This window comes from Marmota monax, unplaced genomic scaffold (assembly GCF_021218885.2).
Source record: "Marmota monax isolate L192 unplaced genomic scaffold, Marmota_monax_Labrador192_F-V1.1 WCK01_AAM20220418_F8-fsc00010, whole genome shotgun sequence".
NCBI classification, from domain to species: domain Eukaryota; kingdom Metazoa; phylum Chordata; class Mammalia; order Rodentia; family Sciuridae; genus Marmota; species Marmota monax.
In genome coordinates this window covers 18,173,528-18,186,928 of record NW_026692321.1, presented here as the reverse complement: position 1 = coordinate 18,186,928, position 13,401 = coordinate 18,173,528, and the positions used below count along the sequence as shown (strand labels likewise).

At 37.7% G+C, this 13,401-nt stretch overlaps 1 protein-coding gene and 1 pseudogene across 2 annotated transcripts in view; both read left to right on the top strand.

Annotated features, from left to right (window-relative positions):
• Positions 1-13,401, top strand: part of Asxl2 (ASXL transcriptional regulator 2) — a 131,379-nt gene that overhangs the window by 18,207 nt on the left and 99,771 nt on the right. The gene's annotated exons all lie outside the window — the stretch shown is intronic.
• Positions 3,401-13,255, top strand: LOC131424077 (eukaryotic translation initiation factor 2 subunit 3, X-linked-like; annotated as a pseudogene).

Here is a 13,401-nt window from a genome sequence, read left to right as displayed (position 1 = left end):
TTCCTTTTAGTTTATTATGTGTTTTGTTTTAATTGTTTTTAGTTGTAGATGGACATAACACCTCTATTTCTTTTATTTATTTGTTTGTTAATTTATTTATTTCTATGTGGTGCTGAGGATTGAACCTAGTGCCTCACATATACTAGGCAAGCACTCTGTCACTGAGCCACAACCCTAGCCCTGCCATGTGTTTTTAAACTTTTGAGTTGTGATGGATTTTTTCCAATGCTTTGTGAATTGATGGAATCATTTGACTTATATCGACTGCCAGTATGTTGGGTGACATCAATTTTCAACTCAATTAGTGTTAAAACGCTTTTGCATTCCTGGGAAAAAAATCTCATTTGGTTATAGTGCTTCATACTTTTCACATAGTAAATTTTTCTGTTATTTGTTTTTGTGGTGTTGGGGATTGAACCCAGGGACATTCTTCCCTGAGCTGCTGCATCCCTTGCCCTTTTTATTTTATTTTGAGGCAGGGTCTTGCTAAGTTGCCCAGGCTGGGCTTGAACTTGGAATCCTCCTGCTTCAGCCTCCTGAGTTGTTGTGATTACAGGTGTACACCACCATCCCTGACCTGTAATTTTCTTTCCTTTTCCTTTTATTCTTTTTTTACCCTAAGTACTGGGAATCAAACTCAGGGCCTTACACATGTTCGACAAGTACTTTATCAGTGCACTATCCCTTTTAAATTTTTGAGGTCCCCCCCTCTTCCTCAAGTGCTGGGATTGAAACTATGGCTTCCAGCATGCTAGGGAAATGCTCTTACCAATGAGTCATCTCTCCAGCCCCCTTTTAAACTTTTGAAATAGAGTTTTACTAAGTTGCCCAGATTGGCCTAGAAGTGTGATCTTCCTGTTTTCATTTTAGATAATGTTGTGGCCAAAATATCTGATGAGAACAACTTAGAGGAGGAAAAGTTTATTTGGTGCTCATGATTTCAGAGTTTTCAGTCCTTAGATGGCCGACTCCATTGCTCTAGGAATAAATTGAGGCAACACATCATAGGGGAAGGGCCAGAAGAGAAAAGTTCCTCAGCTCATGGTGGGCTCAGGAAGCAGAAATCTAGTGAAAGGGGTAGGGGCCCCCAGGATGATGTACACTTCCAGGGCATGCCTCCAGTGACCCACCTCCTCCAGCCAGGCCCCACTTGCCTAACTATCCAGTTAGGATGGCCCCAGGAGCTCTCATAATCTAATCGCCTCACCTCTGCATTGACAGGAGCTTTTGTCCAAACTATAACAGTCACTATTCCTTTTTGAAATTAAAAAATTTTGCAAGGGTTTTGCTAAATTGCTTAGGGTGTTGCTAAGTTGCTAAGGCTGGCTTTGAACTTGCGATCCTCCTGCCTCAGCCTTCTGAACTGCTGGGATATGGGTGTGCCACAGTACCTGGCTTAAGTACCTTTTTTTTTTTTTTTAAAGTAGTACAGGGAGATAGAGTTTGTAGTGCTTGATATTAAAATGTATTGCAGAGATACAGTAAATAAAGCAGCATAGCATGGTACTGATGTGAGAATGGAAAAGGCTCACTAGACTAGGTTTTAAAGTCAAATGGTCAAATATATGCAGGAATTCACTGTTTAAGTGTAGGTAGTCCTTGAGAAACCTAATTATCTGGAGGAAGAAAATTACATGCATGCTTCATACTGTATTCTGATATAAATTAAAGAAGGATTGGGATTTTTTCCATTTAAAAAAGCCATAAACTGGGGCTGGGGTTGTGACTCAGTGGTAGAGCGCTTGCCTAACAGGCGTGAGGTGCTGGGTTCAATCCTCAGCACCACATAAAAATAAAAAAAGTAAAAGGTATTGTGTTCAACTACAACTTAAAAAAAAAAAAAAGCCATAAACTGTGGGTGGTGGCATACACCTGTAATCCCAGCAGTTCGGGAGGCTGAGGCAGAAGGGTCATGCATTCAAAGCCAGCCTCAGCAATTCATAGAGGCCCTGAGCAATTTAGGGAAGCCGTGTGTCAAAATAAAAAGAGCTGGGGAAATAGCTCAATGGTAAAACACCTTTGGGTTCAATCCTTGCTACCAAACAAATAAACAAAAACCCCAAAAGTAGGTGCCAATAAGGTAAATAAATATTTGCTTTGTGGTGGTGAGAGAGGTAGTATGTATTGGGCTATATAAATGTATGTTTACAATAAAAGTAATGGATGTTGTGGCTTAAAATAACCCAAATACTTCAGAGTATAAAGACAGTTCCAGGGGCTGGGGCCAAGGCTCAGTGGTAGAGCCCTTGCCTAGCATGTGTGAGGCACTGGGTTCAATCCTCAGCACCACATAAACAAATAAACAAAATAAAGGTATTGTGTCCATCTACAACTAAAAACATATTTACCCCCCCCCCAAAAAAAAAAAAAAGACAATTCCATCTTTTCAGAGTTGTAAACACTGCTAATGGTTCCTAAGATATATATTCAAACATTTTCTTTACATACATATAGTGCTCTCTTCCTTTAATAATTTAAGAAGTTAAGCTGTACAGTTCTGCAGCTTTCATTTTTCATAATATGTGATTATGTTTGCATATCTGTATGTAGAGCACTATGGTTTGTTTCTCAAAACATTTAAAAATGTTTAAAACCCTGTGGTGAATTTGAAAGATTTTTACAGTGAGTATTCACATACTCACTACCTAGATCTTATTAACTTTTTACTCTCTCTCTCTTTATCCATATAACTCTTTCTAGAATCATGGGCAGTGTATCATAACATAACATTTGCTGTCTTAACTTTTTTTTTTTCCTGGTACAAGGGATTGAACCCAGGGGTGTTGAACAACTGAGCTACTTCTCCAGCCCACCCCCACCCCCCTTTTTTTTCTTTTGAGACAGGGTCTTGCTAAGTTGCTTAGGGCCATGCTAAATTGCTGAGGATGGCTTTGACAAACTCGTCATCCTCCTGCCCATCTCCTGAGTCATTGGGATTACAGGTGTGCATCACCACACCCATTTAACCATTTTATAAATGTCGAGGTGTCAATTATATTCCCATTCTTGTACAACTGATCTCTTAACTTTTATCTGCAAATGGAAACTTTATACCCATTAAACAACTTTTTTCTCTCTTCCTCAACTCCTGATAACCACTATTCTACTTTTCATTTCTGAGTTTGACTCTGAAGACCTCATCAGAGTGAAAACATGCAGTATTTGTTTTTTGCAACTGACTCATTGCACTTAACATAATGTTTTCAAGATTTAATCCCAACCATTTGAGAAGTGAGGCAGGAAGATTTGCAAGTTCAGAATTAGTCTTAGCAATTTAGTGAGACTCTGTGCAACTTAGGGAGACACTGTCTCAAAAAAGGGATGGGGTTGTGGCTTAGTGATTAGGCACCCCTGGGTTCAATCCCTGGTAAGGGGGGGGGAGGGGGGAACCTGTGTTGTAGTAGGTATCAGAATCCCCACCCTGTACTATGGGGGAAATGAATCCAGGGGTGTTCTACCTCTGAGCTACTTCCCTAGCCCATTTTATTTTTTATTTTTGAGGCAGGGTCTCACTAAACTGCTCAGGCTGTTTTTGAACTTGTGATCCTCCTGCCTTAGCCTCCCAAGTAGCTGGTATTATAGATCTGTACTACCTTGTCCAGCCAGATTTTTTTTAAAGATTGAATAATATTCCATTGTGTGTATATATTACATTTATTCTTTTAGACATTTATGGACACTTGGTTTGCTTCCACATTTTGGCTTTTGATATAATGCTGTTATGACCATGGGTGTATAAATATATTTTTGAGACCCTACTTTGAATTGTTTTCTTTTGTATATATGCCCAGAAATGGTATTATGAGATTATATATCCATTTTAATTAATTGATTGATTAATGAATTATTTCTAGTAACAGGGATTGAGCCCATGGGTGTTTAACCCCTGAGCCATATTCCCAGCCCTTTTTATGTTTGATTTTGAGACAGGGTCTTACTGTGTTTTGGAGGCCTCACTGAGTTGCTGAGGCTGGCTTTGTACTTGTGATCCATCTTCCTCAGCCTCCTAGGTAGCTGGGAGTATAGGTGTGCAACACCATGCCCAGCTCCATTTTTAATTTTTTGAGGGACTGCCATACTATTTTTACTTTCTATTTGTCTGCATCATTTTATATTCCCATTAGCCCTGCACACCTACATTGTTTTATTTTGTAATTTTGATAGCAGCCATTATAATCAATATGAAATGATAACTTGTGTTTTCGATTTGCATTTCCCTAATGATTAGTGATGTTGAGCATCTTTTTCTATGTTTTTAGCCATTTGTATATCATTTTTGGAGAAATTTCAATTCAAATTCTTTGCCCATTTTTGATTTGGGTTATTTGTTTTGTTGTGGACTTGTAGGAGTTCTTCATGTATTTGTACATCCCTTATCAGATGACTTATTAGTTGTCTTTTCATGATGTTGATTGCATCCTTTGATACCCAGAAGTTTTAATTTTTTATATAGTACCGTTTGTTTGTTCTTTCTTTCTTTTTTTTTTTTTTTTTTTTTGGTACCAGTTATTGAACCCAGGGTTGCTTTATCACTGAGCCTTAATTCCCCCGCCCAGCTTTTTAAAAATCCTTTTCCAGACACGGGAGCTAAGTTGCTTAGGGCCTTGCCACATTGCTGAGGTTAACCTTGAATTTGAGATCCTCCTTCCTGAGCCTCCTGAGTTGCTGGAATTATAGGCCTGTGCCATCATGCCCAGCTCTGGCTCTGGTCCTCTTTTTGATGGAGGCATATTCATTTGTTATTTGGTTACTCAGCAGTCTGATTTACTAGTTCCTAAGGGGAATTCAGATCATGTCCAGATTTATAATGTTACAAATATGGCTTCAGGAAATATTATTTACATATTTTTTACGTACTTGTAGCAGTCTCGTAATTAATTTTTGTGTTGAACTTGATGGGTCAAAGGTTGTCCAGTTAAGGCTGAAGAGTGCCCAGTTGTGCTCAAAAGGGATATAAGATTTTACATCATTGGAGGATAGCTCTTTGTACCTATGGTAAGTCACTAGATGAAAAAAATCTGTTTTTTTATTTTGATTTCATATTTATGTTTATATGGCTGTGGTTTAGCATCTTTTTTAGATGTTAATTGGCCACTTCTGTTTCTGTTTCTCTGAATTGTTTCTTTATCCTTTGCCAGTTCTTTGAATTGTTGGTGTTTTTCTCATTGATTTGTTACAGCTTTGTCTATGTGTGATATGTTTTCTAATCCTCCTCCCATTTTTCTTTAGACTTTGTTTATGACTATGTTTGTGTATGCATACCCTACATGCATTTCTATTATTATTATTATTATTATTATTATTATTATTATTATTATTATTTTGGCTCTTGAATTCAGGGGGACTCGACCACTGACCACATCCTCAGCCCTATTTTGTATTTTATTTAGAGATAGGATCTCTCTGAGTTGCTTAGCACCTCGCTTTTGCTGAGGCTGGCTTTGAACTCGGGATCCTCTTGTCTCATCCTCCTGAGCCTTTGGGATTACAGACATGCACCACTGTGCCCGGCCTCATGTTTATTATGTTTTTTGTCACATTTGTAAATATTTTTCCTTATAAGATTCTCGGTTTTGTCTCATTTTTTTTGAAAGCAGGCTTAATAAAAGTAAGATAGAATCCATTAAAGTCAAGACTTGATTACCTAAGAATGAAAAAACTTCTAGGTCAAAATATTACTCCTACATGATTAGAAGTGTAGGGAGGGTAAAAAAGGAGAAAAATCATCCAAATCTTTTACTCAGTGGCAAACATCATTGATATTTCACCATACTTATTTTTTTCCCCTAGTCTTTTCTTTCTACTTGTTTTAGTTTGTGGTGTCATTATTATGTAATGTGTTCACTGACCTTGAAAAGATAACTCCCCCCACTGGGGATTGAACCCGGGGTACTTTGTTTTTGAGCTATATCCCCAGATTTTTTTAATTTTAATTTTTATTTTGAGGCAGTGTGCCTAAGTTGCTGGGGCTGGCCTTGAATTTGTGATCTTCCTGCCTTCTGGATTACAAGTCTGTGCCATCATGCCAGGAAATGACACACTTTTTTTTGTTTTGTTTTGTTTTTAAACTAAGAAGGAATAGATGTCTCTTAATACTTGTGAGCTGGAGTAAAGGGAGTATTGATATTTAGAAGGTCATTATGATGAATTCAGAAACCTGGTCATGTAAAAGTGACTGCAAGTTGTATTTTATTTTCCTTCCTTCTATTGTACAACTTTCCTTCACTGTTTAGTAATGTTCTCTTTTAGCATTGCGTTTGCTTTTTTCTTTTAAACATGCAATGGCAGACATAGAAAAGAGAATTTTATTCCATATTTGAATTGGAGCTTTAAACAGAAATCATTGTGCCTCTGGGAGTGTGCTGTGCATAGTGGTAGCAGTGTTAAACATACAGAGAAAACCGTTTTCTCTGCAAAGGAAGATAAAATTCAGTAAATCTCTGTTTAGTTGCCCTTCTCTACTTCAGAAGGCTTCCTTCTAGTTCTGTCTTGAGTAAAATCTTGGCTATTTTGCCTCAATAAGTACATTTCATTATGTGGAAAGATAACTAGTTACAATAAAAAATGATCAATTAATTGCTGCGGTTGCCCACTTTAAGTACTTGTGTACTTGTCTATGTGTGATGTTTTCTTTTTTCTTTTTTTTAAAATTTTTTTTAATATTTATTTTTTAGTTTTTCCGTGGACACAACATCTTTGTTTGTATGTGGTGCTGAGGATCGAACCCAGGCCGCACACATGCCAGGCGAGCGCGCTACCGCTTGAGCCACATCCCCAGCCCATGTGTGATGTTTTCTAATCCTCCCCCCATTTTTCTTTAGACTTTGTTTATGACTGTGTTTGTGTATGCATACCCTACATGCAATTCTATTATTATTATTGTTTGGAAAGATAACTTGTTACAATAAAAAATGATCAATTAATTACTGCGGTTGCCCACTTTAAGGTAGTTGAAAAGGAAGAGTGGCATTGAGGATGAGAGCACACCTCCCAGGAGAGGTGAGATTTTATCTGGGCTTGGTTGTTTTGAGCAAGAATGTGGAAGCACTGATTATGTTTGACATCTGGAAAAGTGCTTTTCAGAGACAATTGCCTTGTCCTGGTAGCTTCAGAGCATTTCTTTGACTGGTTTTTGGGAATATTTCATCAAATAGTTTGATAATTTGCAAAACTTAAATAAAATAGCATGTGAAAATTTATTTTTTTGCTTGTATGGTTGAGAGCTTTTTTTCTGACTAGTAGGCTCTAATTATTGCCAGCCTATTCAGCATAGTTAATTTTATGTTAATCTCTCTGTGTGGATTCTGTATATAGATATGGCCTCTATTCCAGTTTTTTACCCCTAGTGCTGGAGATTGAACCCAGGTCTTTAGGTACTAGGCAAGCACTCTGCCATTGAGGTACATCCCCAGCCCAAAAATTCTTTCTTTCTTTCTTCTTCTTCTTCTTCTTTTTTTTTTTTTTAATATATTTTAGTTTTTGGTGGGCACAATATCATTGTTTTATTTTTATGTGGTGCTGAGGATTGAACCCAGTGCCTCATGCATGCTAGGCGAGCACTCTACCACTGAGCCACAACCCCAGCCCTTAATCTTGTTGTATGGGTAATGGGCACTATTTTAAGAACTGTTTCCAAAGTAGTAGAAAACCTATCTCACAGTGGTAGAAGGAAGAAAAGGGAATTTATTGGTTTGTTACTGAAAAAATCTCAAGGAGGAACTTTAGATATGGTTGAATTCACTGTTTAAATAGAAGCATCATAAAGATTTTTTTTTTCTTTTTTCTGCTTTAGGATGTTGCTTTGGGCCTTAATGGACCAAGAAATCTGTTGGCTTCAGCCTCATGTCATCAGGTTTAAGTCCAGTGGCTGCTGGAGTGAAAATAAAAAACTATTTCATCTCATTGTACTCCTGCCTTGGCTTGAGCTTGCCCATTTCTAAACCAGTTACTGTGGCCAGGAGGATGGAAAGTGCTAATGCTTTACTGTTAGTGTTGGTTCCCACTTTGTAGAGTGAGCACAGAGGAGGGAATGAATCTTTTTCTCACAAGAATGTTGAATGGGCTGGGCGTTGTGGTACATGCCTATAATTTTAGCACCTTGGGAATCTGATGCAGGAGGATTGCAAGTTCAAAGCCTTAGCAATTTAGTGAGACCCTAAGCATCTTAGTGAGACCCTGTCTTAAAAAAAAAAAAACAGGGGCTGGGAATGTAGCTCAGTGGTTAAGTGCTCCTAGGTTCAAACCCCAGTACCCCACCCCCCCAAAAAATTGAATATCCTTAAATTGCTAAGAACACAGCATACCTTAAGCATCATAGGGTCTGTGGCCTCAGTAGCAACTACCAAAAATAATTATACTTTTAACTGAGAAAGGTTTTCCTATCATCAGGCTGTCAAAGTCATCTGTACCTTTAAAAAGTATTTTTTTTACCAATAAAAATAACACTTTTGACTGAGAAAGATCTTTTTTTTAACCTATCATCAGACTCTCAAAGTGGTCTGTACTCTTAAAAAGTATTATTTATTTATTTTGTTGAAGTGCTGGGACTAGAACTAAAGGCCTCACATATGCTAGGCAAGCACTTTGCCACTGAATGTGTGGGCATGGTGGTACATGCCTGTAATCCCAGCAACTCATCTGTAATCTCAGCAAGGCAGGATGATGAGGCAGGAGGATTGCAAGTTCGAGGTCAGCCTCAGCAATTTAAAATTTAAAGATTAAAATTTAAAAATTAAAAGGGCTGGGAATCTAGTTCAGTGGTAAGAGTGTCCCTGGGTTCAGTTCTCTGTAGTGCCCCAAATACCCCCAACCAAAAACAGTATTGATAGCGGGTCTAGGGAGCAAATGTCATTTTAACTGAAGTCTGCAACTAACAGAGGAATTCATGAGAATCATAGTTGAGGGGTAATAGAATTGGATTACTTTAATCCAGTGACAATAAGGTGTTGAAGACAGTGTAGTGTATATTTGGTTAGTCTTAATACAGTGCGTATTACCTGACTCGCTAGTTAATGGAACTATAGTAATGCTTAAATGTTTGTTCAAATAGATTATTAAAAAAAAAAATTCTGAAGAGTTTAAAGTTACTTTTTTTTTTTTTTGGTGGTGCTGGGAACCCAGGGCCTTGTGTGTGTGAGGCAAGCACTCGACCACCTGAGCTATATCCCCAGCCATAAATTTAAATTTACATTTTTAAAATCAAAATTATTATTCATCAGCTTTTATACCATATAGTCACAAGTGAGAATTGTAGTATAGGGAAAGTTGGAATGAGAGATGTAGCCTAACACTAATTAGGACCTGAGATTTCTATACCAGCTCCATTAAAAAAAAAAAATTTTTTTTTGTAGTTGCAAATGGACAGAATGCCTTTATTTGTTTATTTTTATATGGTGCTGAGGATTGAACCCAATGCTTTGCACGTGCTAGGCAAGCACTCTGCCACTGAGCTACAGCCCCAACCTTACCAGCTCCATCTTTAAAGTATGTATTTTAGTCCATATTTTTATCAGGAGTGGCCCAACATCCCTAGATTTTAAAGCTCACTTTTTACCTTAAACATCAAGTCCTTTTACTGAGATTGTTTTGTAGAGTGATACTAACATTGTTGGTTTCCTACCCATATCCCTTCTTTTTGGTTGACTGAACCTAGTATGAAATCTTGATCTTCTAGTGTGGATCAAAGTTGGTTCTTTAAGACAACATGAAACTATTATGTTCCTAGGTAAGGAATGTTTTAAGGCAATGTCTTAGAATTAGGGTTTTTAAACTTTTTTGTTAGAGATTTGTCATTTATTTTTGTGAATTATGGATACTTTAAGTTATTCCTCTCTTCCAACAATTGTCTGACTGATGTGGGTTGTGGAAAGTTTGAAAACAGAAAAACAAAGAAGCAGGGAAAAAGTAATCTTATTATTATTATTATTTTTTTTAAAGAGAGAGAGAATCTTCTAATATTTGTTTTTTAGTTTTCAGCGCACACATCTTTGTTTGTATGTGGTGCTGAGGATCGAACCCGTGCCGCATGCATGCCAGACGAGCGTGCTACCGCTTGAGCCACATCTCCAGCCCAGTAATCTTAATTTTATTATATAATTACACTTAATGGCCATAGTTCCCTTTTGGAATTTGATGAGAGTTATGAATCTTCCTCCCCAAAAAGATATATACAGTAAATAACTATATATGATTCTGAAACCTGTTTATCATAAGCTTTTTTGTTTGTTTGTTTTGTGGTGCTGGGGATTGAACCCATGGCCTTGTGCATGCAAGCCACAAACCCAGCCCCACCTTCACTGTTCTTGAAGAGTTGTTTTATCTTTCTGTTCCATCTATAATAGACTTTCATTCAGTGCTAAGACCTCACAAGTCTGATTTCTTTGCTCCTGATTAAATATAATCTGAACTTCCAAAGCTTAAGATCTCCTCTTGCTAACAGCGTATTTCTGTTCTTTTTTTTTTTTTTAAGAGTATATTCCCCCCCCCAATACATTTTATTTATTTATTTATTTTTGTGTGGTGCTGAGGATCAAACTCAGGGCCTTGCACGTGCGAAGGGCTCTACCCATGAGCTACAACCCCACCCGCGTATTTCTGTTCTTTAAGTAGGTAAACTTTTGACATGTTGACCCCTCACCCTTAGAATAATTTCTGAGGCACCAAAGCGTTATGGTTTTCTTCCTATCCCCCACCATTCCTTAGTTTAGTGTGTTTTTTTCTCTGGGTCTTAAACATTAGTGTGTTCTATAGCATAACTTTGATCTTTTCGCTTTTCAAATTTCCTGGTTCACTGTTATGGAATTATTTATCCTAATTAAAGCCTTTGGACAGTAAGTGAGCCTTATAACACTGATAGGAATTTATAAAGATTACCATGTTATTTATTTAAACATTTTAAATATAAAATAAAATCATCTAGGTTATGCAAAATTTATACTGTACTTCTTGTGTATCTGGAATTAATTTATAAATGCACCAATTTAAATATTGTTATTTAGCTAGAGTTGGACTCAAATCTTAGAAGCTACCTAGAAAATTTTAAAATCCTTTTTGTTAGCTGAAATGAGAACCTGCAAGCTAAGAAGTAAGTACATTAAGCACTTTAAAAACATATTTAGTTGTACTTTCTCTGTAGTGTTAATTTTAAATCTGAGTGATTATTCATATTGCCACATAGTAGTTTCTAAAAATTGTGTTTTGTCCCTCTCTGGGCAAGATGGCTGGGGGCAAGGCTGGAGCGACTCTGGGGCAGACACACCTTTCTCGGCAGAATCTTGCCACCTTGGATGTTAGTTACCAAGTTGACACCACTATCACATGAAGTTATCAGCAGACAAGCCACAATTAATATAGGTACAATTGGTCATGTAGCTCATGGGAAGTCCACAGTTGTAAAAGCCATTTCTGAAGTTCACACTGTCAGGTTCAAAAACGAACTAGAAAGAAACATTACAATCAAGCTTGGATATGCTAATGCAAAGATTTATAAACTTGATGACCCAAGTTGTCCTCGGCCAGACATGTGGAAGTAGCACACCTGATGAGTTTCATATAGATATTCCAGGGACCAAAGGGAACTTCAGATTATCCAGATTATTATTTCCTTTGTTGACTGTCCTGCCCATGATATTTTGATAGCTACTATGCTGAATGGTGCAGCAGTGATGGATGCAGCTCTTCCTTTGATAGCTGGTAATGAATCTTGTCCTCAGCCTCAGACTTCTGAACACATAGCTGCTATAGAAATCATGAAACTGAAGCATATTTTGATTCTACAGAATAAAATTGATTTGTCAGGCTAAAGAACAGCATTTGTACAAGGTAGCAGAAGGAGTTCCCAGTATTCCATTTTCTGCTCAGCTGAAATACATTATTGAAGTCATCTGTGAGTATACATAGTAAAGAAAGTACCAGTACCCCAAGAGACTTTACTTCAGAACCCTGACCTTTTTATTAGGTCATTTGATGTTAACAAGCCTGGTTGTGAAGTTGACAACCTTAAGGGAGGTGTTGCTGGTGGTAGTATTTATTCCAAAAGAAGTATTAAAGGTGGGCCAGGAGATAGAAGTCAGACCTGGTATTGTTTCCAAAGACCGTGAAGGAAAACTCATGTGTAAACCAATCTTTTCCAAAATTGTATCCCTTTTTATCAAACATAATGATCTTCAGTATGCTGCTCCAGGGGGTCTTACTGGAGTTGGAACAAAAATCGTCCCTACTTTGTGCCATGCTGACAGAATGGTGGGGCAGGTACTTGGTGCTATTGGAGCTTTACCTGAGATTTTCACAGAATTGGAAATTTCCTATTTCCTGCTTAAACGACTTGTAGGTATACGCACTGATGGAGATAAGAAAACAGCAAAAGTCCAAAAACTTTCTATGAATGAAGTGCTCATGGTGAACATAGGATCACTGTCAACAGGAGGGAGCGTTAGTGCTGTCAACGCCGATTTGGGCAAAATTGTTTTGACTAATCCTGTGTGCACAGAAGTAGGAGAAAAGATTGTCCTTAGCCAAAGAGTTGAGAAACATTGGTGTTTAATTGGTATGGGTCAAGTAAGAGGAGTGACAATCAAGCCAACCGTAGAGGATGACTAAAGAATCCCAGTTAAATAATGCATTTGGATGGGGCTGGAATTTCTCTTAACAACCTAAGGGTATATTTTCAGAGCAATACTATGGAATTAATTTCTCAGCTCATTACCTTAGTAGATAGCTGTAAGGTTGTTATTATTTTTTGATGAAAATTTAACCTCTAGCACTAATACAGCATCTACAATAGTGTAAAAATTGGTGTAATGTTGGATTGAATCTACATTTTAACAAAAGTTAAACATTCCCAGGTAATGTATAATTTATACATCCATGCAGGTTTGAAATGAAACTGTTTGCCACAGCCAGCCTTTGCTGTAGCATGCATGCCATGGAATCTGTTTGAAATAAAAATTTTTCCTCTTCAAAAAAAAAAAATGTGTTTTGTAGTTTCATAAACAATTCTAGTGGAATGAGGTTTTGTGTGATAAACACTGCCCTCCTGTGTTTAGAGTAAGGTAAATGCTTTGCAAACTACTCTTTTCACTCACATTAAACTTGTGGTAATAGAGGTAGTACTTTTAAAAAATATTTATTTTTTAGTCATAGTTGGTCACAATACTGTTTATTTATTTATTTATTGTGATGAGACTTGAACCCAGGGCGTCGCACACGCTAGGCAGCTCTACCGCTGAGCCACAACCCCAGCCCTTAGAGTGTAGTATTTTAGTCAAAAATATATGGCCATATTGTTTCTTTCCCCTCCCTCCCTCCCTCCCCCTCTCCCTCCCTCCCTCTCCTCTCCCCCTCCCCTTCCCCCTTCCTTGCCCTCTCCCTCCCCTCCCCCTCCCTCTCCCTCTTTCTCTCCCT